Below are 16369 nucleotides of genomic sequence, written 5' to 3'. Positions count from 1 at the left end.
ATAATGTGCTACAGAGTTTCATGCTCAATATGGTTCAGATCTAAGACCTTCAGAGTAGTCGATGCGATAACATATTAGCGGCTATGGAGAGGGTGTCCGAATTGACTGAATCTCAGAGGAAGTTCTCAGTGACTCAGCTACAGGGGGTGGACAAAAATACAGAAACTCAAAGACGCAGTACATTACCATGCCCAATACTGTGTAAGATAACTGTTGACATTCAAAACAGTTTTCAGCGGTATCGGAATGTGTAACTACAGGTCCTATATGTCTTCCAAGGGAATCTGACACCATTCTTCCTGCAAAATAATGTCGAGGAGTTGAATAGCGACCACGTACCCTTCTCGCGATATCATATCTCACACAGTGATATTGAGATCTGGTGGCTGTGGTAGCCAGGGTAGATGCAACAATTCATCCTCGTGCTCAGAAAATTTGAGCAGTCTGCACAGGGGATCTGTGGCCTTGAAACACAGCATAACCATTGGGGTTGACCTGATGAGACAAAATGGTCAAATAATCACTGGCAATAGAGCGATCTTGCCGAGTAACCACAGGAACCATGGAATACCACTATATGGCTGCCAAAATCCTCATCCGACCAAGTGACTTACTCCCATTGTTCATTAGTCCAGGTTTTGAAACTTAGATTAAAACTGAGTGCCGGACCGAGACTCGAACTCGGGACCTTTGCCTTTTGCGGGCAAGTGCTCTACCAACTGAGCTACCCAAGCACGACTCACGCCCCGTCCTCACAGCTTTACTTCCGCCAGTACCTCGCCTCCTACCTTCCAAACTTTACAGAAGCTCTCCTGCGAATCTTGCAGAAGTAGCACTCCTGAAAGAAAGGACATTGCGGAGACATGGCTTAGTCACAGCCTGGGGGATGTTTCCAGAATGAGATCTTCACTCTGCAGCGGAGTGTGCGCTGATATGAAAGTTCCTGGCAGATTAAAACTGTGTGCCAGACCGTTCGCAGGAGAGCTTCTGTAAAGTTTGGAAGGTAGGAGGCGAGGTACTGGCGGAAGTAAAGATGTGATGGTTCAAATGGCTCTGAGCACTATGGGACTCAACTGCTGAGGTCATTAGTCCCCTAGAACTTAGAACTAGTTAAACCTAACTAACCTAAGGACATCACAAACATCCATGCCGGAGGCAGGATTCGAACCTGCGACCGTAGCGGTCTTGCGGTTCCAGACTGCAGCGCCTTTAACCGCACGGCCACTTCGGCCGGCTAGTAAAGATGTGAGGACGGGGCGTGAGTCGTGCTTGGGTAGCTCAGTTGGTAGAGTACTTGCCCGCGAAAGGAAAAGGTCCCGAGTTCGAGTCTCGGCCTGGCACACAGTTTTAATCTGCCAGGAAGTTTCATATCAGCGCACACTCCGCTGCAGAGTGAAAATCTCATTTTGGAGTCCAGGTTTTCTTGCTTTGGCACCAAGTTTTCCTGTTAGGGGAATTTGCATCACTGGTGAGTGGTTTTGGAATTCCAGCCCTCCCTACGATATCCTGCCTCTGGAGTTCCCTTCGTGTTTTGTTGCTGTCAGGGTTCGTGAGTTCGACATGTGGTTCTGTAGTGTCTGCTGTAGCTGTCGCCATCTTGTTTTTTGCATAATCCTTTTCAATGAAAGTCTGTCACGATCACTCAACATATGTTGTGACTTATAGGCTGATAAATTTCCGTATATGGTGTAAATCTTCGTTATGATGCCTGTTGGAACAAAAAACACTTTGGCTCGGTTGGTTACGGAAGCATCTACCACAGAAGCACCAACAATTTGGTCATGTTAGAGTTCTCTTAGGTTGCGACATAATACACTTAAAACTACACAGAACAATGCACTAACAATGACTGGCACTTGCAACGTGTTGAAGACGTTGCAAATGTGCCGATCGTGGTCAAACAACACCGCAACCTACACGGTTGGCTAACATTTGCATTTATATTCAAGAATTTATTTCTCACGGTGTTTAGACAATTTTGTTCAATCCCTGTATAAACTTATGGAAATTAAATATATTTCCTCAACAGTAAACGAGGAACGGAAGTACCCCTCACTGCCACCATAAAAATGGTCACCAGAGTGCATCAAGAATATTGCTACAAAGAGCGGGAATAATTACTTCATTTATTCATAGTGCATTGTCCATGTCGTTCACAATGGAATGGCTCAACTGTGTACTGCCTTCAGCGAACGTCTGTCGCATAGGCAAACATCTTTGAACCCTCTGTTAATAGTATGCCACGAAACTACAACTCTAGAGATAACTATTAATTCGACTCAAAGACTCGGTTACATTTCTTGGTGAAGTTAATGCCAGGTGTATATCCTGATGTATACTTCGTACTTTTAATCGATCTTACACTGGCCGGCCGGTGTGGCCGTGCGGTTCTAGGCGCTACAGTCTGGAGCAGCGTGACCGCTACGGTCGCAGGTTCGAATCCTGCCTCGGGCATGGATGTGTGTGATGTCTTTAGGTTAGTTAGGTTTAAGTAGTTCTAAGCTCTAGGGGACTGATGACCACAGATGTTTAAATCCCATAGTGCTCAGAGCCATTTTGATCTTACACTGGCATACCATGAGCGTTTCAGAAGACTTGTCACCGGCGGCAAGACCTGGAAACGGTAGTTTGTGGCGTTTTCGACGCTTCATATTCTTCTGGCTGTGTCTGATCCTTGCAAGGCGTCCGATGATTGTATCGCGGCAACGGCCAACGTCCAAATGACTTGCTTGCGGCATTATTTTCTAATCTTCGTTATGAGTCATAATGGTAAAACTCAGGAAGAACTCGGGGCCCAATGCAGTTATTGTCGATTTCTATACGGACGTTGTGAGTGAATTATCTTCACACTAATCAGTAATTTATTGTACGGCCCTTTAGCAGATTTTTGGTCCCCGTGACTGCAATAGAGAAACAGTAGCTGAGCATCCAGAGTTGTCCGTGTATGTGTTTATTCCAATTGTATTAGTCCATCTCCTCCTATCCGTCTCCTCTGCCCTCCTCTGTCCATCTCCCCCTCTTTCTGTCTATCTCCTCCTCTTCTCTTTCTCTATCGATTTCTACCGCCCCCTCCTTCTCTCTCAGTCCATTTCCTCCTCGCTCATACCTGTGTCCACGTCCATCTTCCCCTGCATGTCTGCCCATCTCTACCTTTCCCTCCATGTCTGTCCATCTCTTCCTCCCCCCTTCTCTCTCCACATTATGAACCCCACCCCATTATGAGGTTGCTGGTTCTTACTTCCACAGTATTTTTTTCCAGATAATAAGTAATACATGTACCAAGTACATGTACATCGAGTACTGATTTAAGTGTCAGGAAGTCGTTTCTGAAAGTATTTGTATGGAGTGTAGCTATGCATGGAACTGAAACATGGACGATAAATAGTTTAGACAAGAAGAGAATAGAAGCTTTCGAAATGTGGTGCTACAGAAGAATGCTGAAGATAAGGTGGGTAGATCACGTAACTAATGAGGAGGTATTGAATAGAATTGGGGAGAAGAGAAGTTTGTGGCACAACTTGACTAGAAGAAGGGATCGGTTGGTAGGACATGTTCTGAGGCATCAAGGGATCACCAATTTAGTGTTGGAGGGCAGCGTGGAGGGTAAAAATCGTTGAGGGAGACCAAGAGATGAATACACTAAGCAGATTCAGAAGGATGTAGGATGCAGTAGGTACTGGGAGATGAAGAAGCTTGCACAAGATAGAGTAGCATGGAGAGCTGCATCAAACCAGTCTCAGGACTGAAGACCACAACAACAACAACAATGTACCAAGTTAGGTTGAAATCGATCCAGAGGTTTAGGAAGAGTGTTTTACCAATGCACTTTCACACAAGCGCACGAATAACAACAAATCTGTTATGAATAGAGATAGCAGAAAAGAAATAATTCAAAGGTCATGTGTGGTGCGGAAGGTTTTCAGGCATCTTAGTGTTTATGACGTCACATCTGCGGGACTATGAGTGATGCCATGATATAATTTGGCTGGTAGATTTAATGGTAAAAGTGATTGCTGTCTACAAAACGTACTGCAAATAAAGTTAGCAGTAAAGGAATAGTAAATTAAAACGTCATGCCCGATGCGGTAGTTTTACTGCACGAAGAGTGAAAATGTAAGCGATAATTTTTTTTTACATTCATCACTTTGTGAGGGTTGTCAGCTAGAAAAAGTTTCGTAAAAGTTTTATATTATGTGTAAAATGTATTGCAAGTCACCAACAACTCTCATTCTCAAATACTGGGTGAGTAAAGCGTGTATTCGTGCGTAGTTGGCTACACTGTTTTTTAAACCCAACCCCCTCCTATCTGCTAGATAGCTAGTACTTACACTCACAGCGATTCATTGGAGACAGTAAGTGATATGTGTACCGAGTTATAGCGACCATGGCGAGGCACGGCAATGGATCATTGTGCGACACAGGGTGCAGGTATCTTGGCTTAACCACCCTGATCGAGACGATAGTAAAACTCTCTATTACCATAAAACAAAAACTCAAGCTATGATACATGCCTATTGGGTGGATAGCTATTCAGGCGAAACAGTCGTTAGCAGGATACATTTGAGTAACTCTCCGCATCTCAGTTGTGTACGTACATCTTAACCAGGTAAACGGAAAAAAATCTAGGTACATTTTTAGTTATCAAGATACTGGGGTGTCAGGATATTTTCCGCTCTCTTTGAGAGAAGTCATTTTAATTTCCAGGAAAGACCATGCGTGCTCCAGTATTTATTGCTGTGATGCCGTCATTAGCTGCGTGGGGACGACCGTGGAGTGCATATTCAGTTGCTACCTTGTCTGGATCTTAGAATCCAGACAATTTCTTAGTTGCTTTCAGTGTGAGCTCACTAGGTCTCATTCCACCTTTGATAACTTGGACCTCCTTCAAGCGGCTATACAACGGGCTTCGTGCACATACTAAAGCGGGGTCAGGGTGGTTGGTTGGTTGGTTTGTGGCATTAAGGGACTAAACTACAGGGTCATCAGTCCCTTTTTCCTGACGCAAGCAAAGTTCAATGTACATAAACACCCAACTCCACACCTAAAAATAAAACGAATGGAACGAACAGAAAACGGGGAAAACATACACCACAAGGAAAATCAGCAGAAGGTATTAAAGCCATAGAGCAGACGGTCTGGGCTGGATGATCACAATAATAAAAGAGGATGAGCCAGCCTCTCTGCAACACATTAAAATGTCCACCCCAAAAAGACAAGGCGAGATGAACACATGTCGGGAAAAGGCGACCACCAAGACAAACAAATTCAAAGAAAGTGCGACAGAGTTAAAATGGAGGGAGCGTGGCGACCTTAGAGAGAAGGCGAAATGCCCACCGGTAGATGGTACGATAAAGAAACCCTCACGAATAAAACGTAAAACTAAATCTGCTGTTGAGGCATTGTCGCCCAACATCGAAGGTAGGGTGGTGGGCAGGTTAAAAATCCGCCGCACAGCGGCTAAAGGTGGGCAGTCCAGCAAGTTGAGGACGACAGTCATTTGTGAGCCACAGTGACACCGAGGTGGAGAACGTGTTAGACACGTATGGCCAATGCGGAGCCGGCAGAGAACCACAGAGTCCCTGGCGGAGGCCCCCATGGAGGTCTTTCGCACATTCATAGTCTCCTTAAGGGCACGCAGTTTGTTGTGCGTACTGAGATTATGCCATTTCGTCCCCCAAAGCTGAAAAACCTTGCGGCGTAATAATGATCGCAGGTCAGTCACAGGGATGTCGATCTCCAGAAGCGGTTTCCGTGTAGCCTGTTTGGCCAGCCTGTCGTCAGATTCATTTCCTGGGATTCCGACGCGGCATGGAGTCCACATAAACACCACGGAACGAGTGGACTGTTCCAGGGCATAGATGGACTCCTGGATGGTCGCTACAAAGGATGGCGGGGGTAGCACTGGTCGATAGCTTGTAGGCTGCTCAAGGAGTCAGTACAGAGAAGAAACGACTCGCCAGGGCATCCGCTCAAGAGCACGAGAAGTGGCCGCCATCTCTGCAGTGGGAACACTGCAGACATCTGGCAAGGATTGCTGGTCAATATGTCCTCTGTTAACATACGTGAAGCCAAAATGACAATCAGCCATCGAGCCGTCAGTGTAAACCACTTCGTGGTCCCGGCACACGTCAAAAATCGAGCGAAAGTGACAGCAGAATGCTGCGGGGTTAACTGAGTCCTTAGGACGATGTGAAAGGTTCAGGCGAAGCTTCGGCCTACGTGTGCACCATAGAGGTGTACCTGAATGGACCTCGAGTATAGGTGGTAAAGGCAAGGACTCCAATTCAGACAGAAGAGATCGGACGCGAATCGTAATCTTCAACCTTGACCTGGGCCTCCGATGCGCGAGATGAACCGCCGTTTGTTGGAAATGGAGACGGTAATTCGGATGCTCAAGAGAACTATGAATGTGTGCAACATAACTAGCAAGCAGTTGTGCACATCTAACCTTGAATGGAGAGACTCCGGCCTCCACCAGGACGTGATCTGCAACCCAGTTGGTGTTGCTCAGGCAGCGGAGGGCATTGAGGTGCTGCCAGCACTTCCGCTTCAACTGACGAAGATGAGGAAACCACGTCAATCGGACGTCGAAAACCAGTCCTAAGAATCGATATGTCTCCACTACAGTGAGTGGATCGTCATTAAGGTGAAGTTCTGGTTCCGGACGAACGGTACGACGCCGACAGAAGTGCATGACACACGACTTCGCGGCTGAAAACTGGAAGCCGTGGGCTACAGCCCATGACTGCGCCTTGTGGATCGCTCCGTGTAGGCGCAGCTTGGCAACACCAGTACTGGAAGAGCAGTACGAAATGCAGAAGTCGTCTGCATACAGAGAAGGTGAGACCGACAGCCCGACAGCTACTGCTAGACCGTTACGGCCACTAAAAATAGAGATACACTCAATACAGAACCCTGCGGGACCCCATTCTTCTGGATATGGTGGGAACTATGGGAGGTACCGTCTTGGACACGGAAAGAACGGAGCGATAGGAAAATTTGGATAAAATAGTTAGCGGTTTCCGGAGACCCAACTCATATAATGTGGCAAGGATATGATGTCGCCAGGTCGTGTCGTAAGCTTTTCGTAAATCAAAAGAGACGGTAACCCAGTGTTGGCGTCTGGAAAAGTCTGTTCGGATGGCAGACTCGAGGGAAACCAGATTATCAATGGTAGCACGACCCTGGCGGAAACTGCCCTGTCATGGAGCCAGTAGGCCACATGACTCCAGGACTCAACACAACCGCTGACTTACCATACTTTCCTACAGCTTACAAAGAGCGTTGGTGAGTCTGATGGGTCGATAGCTATCTACATCAAGTGGGTTTTTACTGGGTTTGAGCACTGGAATGATGCTGCTCTCCCTCCATTGCGATGGAAAGACGCCATCGGACCAGATACGGTTGAATATGACGAGGAAATGTCGCTTGTAGTCGGACGAGAGATGTTTTATCATCTGACGATCCGATCTGGCTCAGGAAGTGTGTCAGGGCAATGTGCAAGGACGCTGAGTAGGTCCCACTCTGTAAATGGAGCGTTATAGTATTAACTGTGACGCTCGGTGAATGAGAGGGCTTTCCTTTCCATCTTCCGTTTGTGGGTGCGAAATGCTGGGTGATAATTCTCTGACGCGAAGACTCGAGCATAGTGCTCAGAAAAGTGCTCGGTAACTGTGTTCGCGCCCTCAGATAATACGCCATTGGTGTTAATCCCAGCAACACCTGTCGGGGCCTGGTACCCAAAAACACGTATGATCTTCGTCCAGACTTGGAGGTGACATATGGCACCCAATGGTCGACACATACCTCTCCCAAGACTGTTTCCGTCGTTTCATAAGCTGGCGACCGCGGGCACGGAGCCGCTTATAGGTTATTGCGTGCTCTAGAGAGGGGTGCCGCTTATGTCGCTGCAGAGTTCGCCGATGCTCTTTAATTGCCTCAGCGACTTCCGGCGACCACCAACTGATTGTCTTTCACCAGGGGCACCATAAAGAACGAGGGATCGTGTTTTCCGCCGCAAAAACGATCGTTGTAGTGACCTGTTCAACGACAACATCAATGGCACCATGAGGGGGAGATTGAGCGGTGACAGAAGAGGTGAAGGCTTCCCAGTCTGCCTTGTTTAAAGCCCATCTGGGTAGCCGTCCGTGGGCATGAAGCCGGGGGAGTTACAGGAAGATAGGGAAGTGGTCAGTATCACACATGTCATCATGTCCTCTCCAGTGGATAGATGGTAAAAGGTCAGGACTGCAAACTGAGAGATCAATGGCCGAATATGTGCCATGTGCCACACTGAAATGTGTGGGGGCACCTGTATTTAAGAGGCAGAGGTCGAACTGAGACAGGAAAGTTTCGACATATCCACCTCGGCCAGTAAGGACAGTGCCACCCCACAAGGGATTATGGGCGTTAAAATCTCCCAAAAGTAGGAAAGGTTTAGGGACTTAATAAATCAGTGCAGCCAATGCGTTCAGAGGTATTGCACCGTCTGGAGGAAGATATACGTTGCAGACAGTTATTTCCTGCATCATCCTTATCTTGACAGCTTCAGCTTCAAGAGGGTTTGAGAGGGCACAGGTTCACTGCATACTGAGTTCAGGCCATAGACAAAAACTCCAACTGTAACTATATTACAGTCGCTACGGTTCTTGGAATATCCCCCATAGCCGCGGAGGGTAGGGGCCCACTTTGCTGGGAGCCAGGATTCCTGGAGGGAAATCCAGAGAGCAGGTGTAAACCTTAACAGTTGCCGTAGCTCAGCCTGGTGGTGGAAAAAACTGCAGCAATTCCACTGGAGAATGGCGTTATCGTGAGTCTGGGAAACATGAAGCATGCAGTGAAGCAGGTTACACCTCTGGGTCACCTGCTACCACCGATTGAGTATTTGTATCCTTTCGTATTGTGGATGAGGCATTAGTGAGATCCAGGTCCTCAGGAGACGCTGAGATCTCCACCTAATCTGCAGGTGCAGAATTGGTAGGGAGTGGTTGTGTTGGGGCCACTGGAGGATCCTTTTTCTTAGCAGACTTCTTTGTTTGCTTGCCCTGTCGCTTCGCATGAGGGGCTTCCTGGGAGGACTTCTCTGAATCAGTTTCAGGCGTGGAGGAAGACCATAAAGCTCTTCGTCCAGCAGCTTTTGGCTCCTTTAGCCACTGGAGAGTGTCTGCTGTGGCATTAGTGGAGACCTTGGGAGAGAGGGTCCCAAGGGACCCCTTCCACACGTGAGGAGCCGGAGGAGGGTGTTGCTTCTCCAACTGGGGGGACGGGACAGATGCCCCTTGCGTTTGGGTGGGACCTTGCTCCTGAAGTAGGTATTTTGGGAGCAACGGAAGATTTCCCCCTACCACCAAGGGGGCAAATGTATTCTGGAGCCCAGAGGTCCCACTGTTCGTGGCACAGAGTGTGGTACGACTGGTACTTGTGATGGGGATGGTAATGCAGCTGCAGCATATGTGGACGTGAACCGAACATGGTGTAGTCGTTCAAATTTACGTTTAGCCTCTTGGTAAGTCAACTGGTCCAGGGTCTTGTATTCCACGATTTTCCGCTCCTTTTGGAGTACTGTGTAGTCTGGCGAGCAGGGGGAGTGCTGCTTACTGCAGTTGGTACAAGTGGGAGGAGGCGCATAGGGAGTATCTGCATGCAGTGGACGTCTGTAGTCTCGACATGTGACTTTGGAAGTGCAGTGGGAAGACGTGCCCGAACTTCCAGCACTTAAAGCACCGCATAGCGGGAGAGACGAATGGTTTAACGTCACAGTGGTAAACCATCACCTTGATATTTTCAGGCAATGAATCATCCTCAAAGGCCAAAATAAAGGCACCGGTGGCTACCCTGTTGTCTTTGGGTCCCCTGTAAATGACCTGGATGAAATGAGCACCCCGCTGTTCTAGACTGTCGTGAAGCTCGTCGTCAGACTGCAAGATGGCGTCGCGATGAAAATAATCCCCTGGACCATGTTGAGGCTTTTGTGGGGAGTGACGGAATCAAGAATATCACCCAGCCGGTCACAAGGGAGTAACGCCTGGGATTGGGCTGGGGATGCCATCTGAATCAATACTGCACCGCTTTTCATCTTGGACAGCGCTGTCACTTCCCCAAACTTATCCTCAAGATGTTCAACAAAAAATACAGTCTTCGCAGGTAGAAAGAGTCTCTGTCCATTCTGTACAGACTAAATACTGAGGCGAATATTGTTCTCTTCTTTCTGTAGCCTATGTTCCTCCCAAAGGGTAGCGAGGGAGGGAAACGATTTAGGGTTACATATGTGAGCACTGTACTCGATCTTATCCTTCTTAGAGACTGCTCGTGCCATACAGTCACCAGCAAGAGATTGTAACGCTGCGCTAGTGCACACGATGCTCCTTAAAGCCTGTACTATAGTAAGTTGACGGGCTTCACCTTAAGAGAAAGGATTTTTGTATAGACATTGACCGCGTGTACCTGAATGGAGGCAAATCAGACTTACACCCACTCAGTAATAACACTGATACGTCAAGCAAGTCCGAAATGCAACTACACGTCAGGACGGACAAGAAACAACACAGAAGATGTTACCAATTTGTTAATAATACGGTCGCCAGCCTAATTAGGCATTAACTGAGTTTCTTCCCTGTACAAGTTGATGTACGTTTTGATGTACGTTCGAGCATAACAACACGTAGTAACACTGCATAATATGGTAAATTTTAGAACCAGAAAATCTACTGAACTGATAATTTCACTTTCTGTACCAATATGGGTAAGCCATAAATACATAACATTACACTATAATGTTTACTACAAAACTTCGTACTGTCCATTGATCTGATTAAAATCGGGCATAGGTTACCCTAGAAATAGCACTTTCGAAACACACACACAATGTCAATTTTGATAAATGTAAAACACTGATAAATTTTGGGTTTTATATTGGCTTTAACTTTACTGGTCTAATCAGTTTAGAACACTTCAGAATTCAAATGAATAAAAAAGGGGGGGGGGGCCTGAAACTGTTATGATCACTGTATTGAAACTATTAACTATTGAAAGCATTAAGCACTCAAGATTTCCAATATATGAATTACTACTCTTTTTATCTTACTTCCTGCTCATTTAAAATACCATTATATCTGCCTCAAAATAATTAAACTTCATTACTAAACCAATTTCAAAATTATCTTCCCACTTTGTCAGACCTTTGTTATTTACCTATAGATTCATTAACAAAACAGTTCTTTAAACATCATTCTAACATAGCTAGGTCTGCAAGTAATTATTATTAACATAAACTTTAAACTTCATCTCGGGATACTCGGATTGCACAACATGTGGAAAGGACCCTGTCTAGGATAGTTGTGAGGATAATTAAATGATAGGACAGTTCTGGTAAAATTTAAGTTGTTATTGAACAGTATGGAACAAAAGTAACACTAGTCCACACGAATACAGTACTAAAAGTTTCAATCCTTTCGTATCGATGCGGCGGTCGGCAGGCAGCGAGATGGCGAGGCACAGGACACACATACAATCACAGCAATGGCTCTTGATGTATCGGCACTTTGCTTCTTCTTAGCGTCGCAATTCTTTTCCATTTAGTGCCTATGGAATTTTGCCATGCTGTATAGGCGTCGGGACGGCACATCCGAGGCTCAATGAAACTACGTCTTCCAGGAGAGCCTCCTCGATCCAGAACGTGTGGCTCAGACCAATGCCCAACTCCGACTACTACTGCTGAGCCCGTTATGCAGTGCAGCGCCCGTGCGCATTTTCCCGCGCTCGCCTGCCATCCAGCTTTTACCGCTCCCTTACAGACAGGGTATTCACCCGAGGTTTTGCATTCTACATATCCTAACACATTGCCTACGTATGGACCATACGCACAGTTACAATTTTAAACATGTTACAACAGTTTCAACATTTGTTACATTTCAATTCTATTACAATATTGCTTGACATTTGACATAAACAATAATATTCACATTGAAAATTGTCTACAGTCTTCTTAACACAATGGCATGAAACAAAAAAGAAATGAATTCAGAACATCAATTACACAAGTTTAACGAAAAATTAGAACAAAAAATACTTATTTGTACAATAGTACAGCGTTGTTGTCGTTACAAGATGACTTAGTCCACTTCATTCTGGGTCATCCGCCCTGATGCCACCCACTCCGATCAGGGTGTCTCCACATGAGCACCACCATCCAGCCACAGCAAAGGCCACCTGTCATGATGGCCATTGCCAGAAGTCCTGACACCCCCGGAAGACAGGCATCTACTCTTTGGCATACGTAGGGAGTTTACAGTTAAGGCATCATCAGTGCGATCCCTGTGTTGTCAGGGGGCTACCACCAAATGGGCACATGACGGCCCCAACACAATGGACTGGCTACCATGCTGGATATTGAGGGCACAATACTGTCATGGGGGCAAAAGAGGACAGGAGACAATGGAAGAAGATGACATACTGTGGAAAGTGTCCTCTCCCAAATAGTTGAACTGCAGGTGGAGATGCAAGAGAACTATAGATAACTCATGCACCACGTAAGGCGTCCTTCCCCATATGGCCTGCACTTCTGCAGAATTTGGAAAGTGGCAGGTCAAACCATAAAATGGGAACTGGATTTATAGGGCTGAAAAGTGTGAGACTCCTAGTCACCTCTTACGACAGGCAGGGACACCTCGGGACTATTCTAACCGTTGGACCCACAGGGGGAGAGGTCAGGGTGGCTCGAATACTTATTGACCTCGTAGCACTTCGCGATACCGTCGCACGAGGCTTGAAACGGTAACAGGTGCTCAAAATCAGGTGGCTAGTAGAGTCATAGAGGCAGTGACCGAATAAAAAGTTTGAAATGTCCAGGCAGAACCTAGAAACGAAAGGCTTATTGGCCAGAATTCAAGCAAAAGGGGAAAGTGTCGACGTGCTGTGGTCAACGCCACAGTGGAGCGTGCCGTCCTGGGTGGAGGTTCTTGCTTAGCACAATACACGGCAGCAGTAGGCGGCAAATGGCACAGTGTCCCCAGGTCAGACAGGTAGCAGAAGTGATGCAGCCAACTCAGCACACTGCCAGGTAAGGGAAGCTGGTGAGATCTAGAGAGACAACAGCCATACTTCCGCAGCAAAATCTGATGTAAGATGGTTATGCAATGTGCGACGAGCCAGCGCTCTGGCGTGGGTTCAGTACAGGAGGTACCTGAGTGCAGAGCTGCGAACCAAGGACACCTGTGTATTCGCTCTTAGTCGGTTGCAGACACCAGCAGTTGGGCCCCAACTGGAAGGTACCAGTTTAACTCAGAGCAGCATCAGGCCTTGGCACATCCCATAATCGAACAGCTAATGGAAACAACATCTAGGGGTAGCTGAATCTGCATGACCCACACCACGTCGACTGCTGGTGTGGAGTACATTTCATTGTTGGTCATGGACGGCAACAGGTACTACATAGCTGGAGCAGCAGGGATAAAAAATAATGGTAACTCTGCCCTAACACGAAGGATCTGGACCAAATGGCATGTGAACTGCCTTTAGCTGACAGCAGTATATCAGTTGAAGCAGTGTAGTGAGCAGCGACAGCTGTATTTGAGTCAGATGTAGTGTATACTATCTGAAAGTGCGGGAGGCCAGTTTAACTGCCCTAACATTACGTTTAGGAAACATGAACAACATGCGCGGATCAAGATTCAAGTGATACGTTGTTGGGGCTTATAACATTGTTACCAAGGAATGCATAAGGTGAGTGCTGATGGAACATTGCCATATCGTATGGTGGAAAACACTGTGCAGGGACTCCTGCGTATATGATAATGGGAGATATTGGAACATCCATCATATTCCCCCAATATGACGCAGTGCCATTACGGCCTGCTCTCCAAAATGAAGGAACCTTTTCGTTACAAGCTAAAACATAAGAGAACACATTATTTGTGCCTCTAGAATTACATCACTCTATGCTGAGGGATTTGACTCTCTGCTTAACATCAGCAAGCGACTTCTCATGGTGCGACAAGCATGTAAAAAATATTCACGCCATAGGCACCTAGATAGTATATTGCTGCTTGCACATCAACGGAAAAATTTTGTAATAATTTACATCGAGCAACGAGCCCTTATGGGATTTGCGCAAAGGACTGCCTTTTAGAGATCGGTGTGGCTGGTTTTAAGGTTTTACATCATGACTCAAGCAAATCTCCACCTTTCCTCCTGAAATGGTCCAGAGTATTTTAGATCTGACAGATTTTAAGATACATTGCACTCTATATTTAACCTTTACATCTTTGTTTCATAATATTTTAAATAGGTATCACGGCTTTCAAATAATTGACTGGTGTTAATGAGCAAGGGGAAAACCATGGCTGTTTGGTCGTGTGTGTTTGTGTGTCCCCAACCCCCCACCCTATGTCTTCAAGATACAACTTCCCAAAGAATTCACCGTATTTACTGCAGAGTTTCATTCCAATTTGAAGGCACTGTAGGAGATGAGGCATCTACAGGGCAAAATATTTCTCATCTGTTTCGATTCCCGTAGCGCCCTGCTGGCGTTGCAGCAGCTGTACCCATCGCAGAAAACATTGCCAAATACACTCCTGGAAATTGAAATAAGAACACCGTGAATTCATTGTCCCAGGAAGGGAAACTTTATTGACACATTCCTGGGGTCAGATACATCACATGATCACACTGACAGAACCACAGGCACATAGACACAGGCAACAGAGCATGCACAATGTCGGCACTAGTACAGTGTATATCCACCTTTCGCAGCAATGCAGGCTGCTATTCTCCCATGGAGACGATCGTAGAGATGCTGGATGTAGTCCTGTGGAACGGCTTTCCATGCCATTTCCACCTGGCGCCTCAGTTGGACCAGCGTTCGTGCTGGACGTGCAGACCGCGTGAGACGACGCTTCATCCAGTCCCAAACATGCTCAATGGGGGACAGATCCGGAGATCTTACTGGCCAGGGTAGTTGACTTACACCTTCTAGAGCACGTTGGGTGGCACGGGATACATGCGGACGTGCATTGTCCTGTTGGAACAGCAAGTCCCCTTGCCGGTCTAGGAATGGTAGAACGATGGGTTCGATGACCGTTTGGATGTACCGTGCACTATTCAGTGTCCCCTCGACGATCACCAGTGGTGTACGGCCAGTGTAGGAGATCGCTCCCCACACCATGATGCCGGGTGTTGGCCCTGTGTGCCTCGGTCGTATGCAGTCCTGATTGTGGCGCTCACCTGCACGGCGCCAAACACGCATACGACCATCATTGGCACCAAGGCAGAAGCGATTCTCATCGCTGAAGACGACACGTCTCCATTCGTCCCTCCATTCACGCCTGTCGCGACACCACTGGAGGCGGGCTGCACGATGTTGGGGCGTGAGCGGAAGACGGCCTAACGGTGTGCGGGACCGTAGCCCAACTTCATGGAGACGGTTGCGAATGGTCCTCGCCGATACCCCAGGAGCAACAGTGTCCCTAATTTGCTGGGAAGTGGCGGTGCGGTCCCCTACGGCACTGCGTAGGATCCTACGGTCTTGGCGTGCATCCGTGCGTCGTTGCGGTCCGGTCCCAGGTCGACGGGCACGTGCACCTTCCGCCGACCACTGGCGACAACATCGATGTACTGTGGAGACCTCACGCCCCACGTGTTGAGCAATTCAGCGGTACGTCCACCCGGCCTCCCGCATGCCCACTATACGCCCTCGCTCAAAGTCCGTCAACTGCACATACGGTTCACGTCCACGCTGTCGCGGCATGCTACCAGTGTTAAAGACTGCGATGGAGCTCCGTATGCCACGGCAAACTGGCTGACACTGACGGCGGCGGTGCACAAATGCTGCGCAGCTAACGCCATTCGACGGCCAACACCGCGGTTCCTGGTGTGTCCGCTGTGCCGTGCGTGTGATCATTGCTTGTACAGCCCTCTCGCAGTGTCCGGAGCAAGTATGGTGGGTCTGACACACCGGTGTCAATGTGTTCTTTTTTCCATTTCCAGGAGTGTATATTGGATATTCTTTCCTCCATCAGTATGAAGAGAAACATGTATCCTTTCGTTGGGTACAGGGCACGTGGGAATATGGGAAAACGAACAAGCAAACGATGCAGCCAAGGAAGCCTGTAGCGAGCATGAAGTGACAGAATGTAACATTACCAGCAACGTGTCATTTAGCTTTTTAGGAAGAGGACTGTACAACTGTGGCAGGGGGACTGGCCTGATTATGCAGGACAGTAAAGATTGGGTCGTTGTCATTCATCCATGGCGAAACTGATACCATTCATTCCGTCAGGGTGAAGCAACGCTTACCTGCTTCTAAACTGGACACTGTCCCGTAACACATCTCTTCATACTCCAGCAAGGTGACGCGCAGACTGTGATGATACTA

The 16369-nt window shown here is 47.4% G+C and overlaps 1 non-coding gene across 1 annotated transcript; it reads right to left on the bottom strand.

Annotated features, from left to right (window-relative positions):
• Nucleotides 1-660: 660 nt before the first annotated feature.
• On the bottom strand, nucleotides 661-735 carry Trnal-caa (transfer RNA leucine (anticodon CAA)). The gene has a single exon. It is a non-coding gene; the product is annotated as a tRNA-Leu (tRNA).
• Nucleotides 736-16369: the final 15634 nt, after the last annotated feature.

Source organism: Schistocerca nitens, chromosome 3, assembly GCF_023898315.1.
Source record: "Schistocerca nitens isolate TAMUIC-IGC-003100 chromosome 3, iqSchNite1.1, whole genome shotgun sequence".
Taxonomy (NCBI): Eukaryota; Metazoa; Arthropoda; class Insecta; order Orthoptera; family Acrididae; genus Schistocerca; species Schistocerca nitens.
Note: the sequence above shows the minus strand (reverse complement) of the source record. Positions and strands in the feature narration are given on the sequence as shown.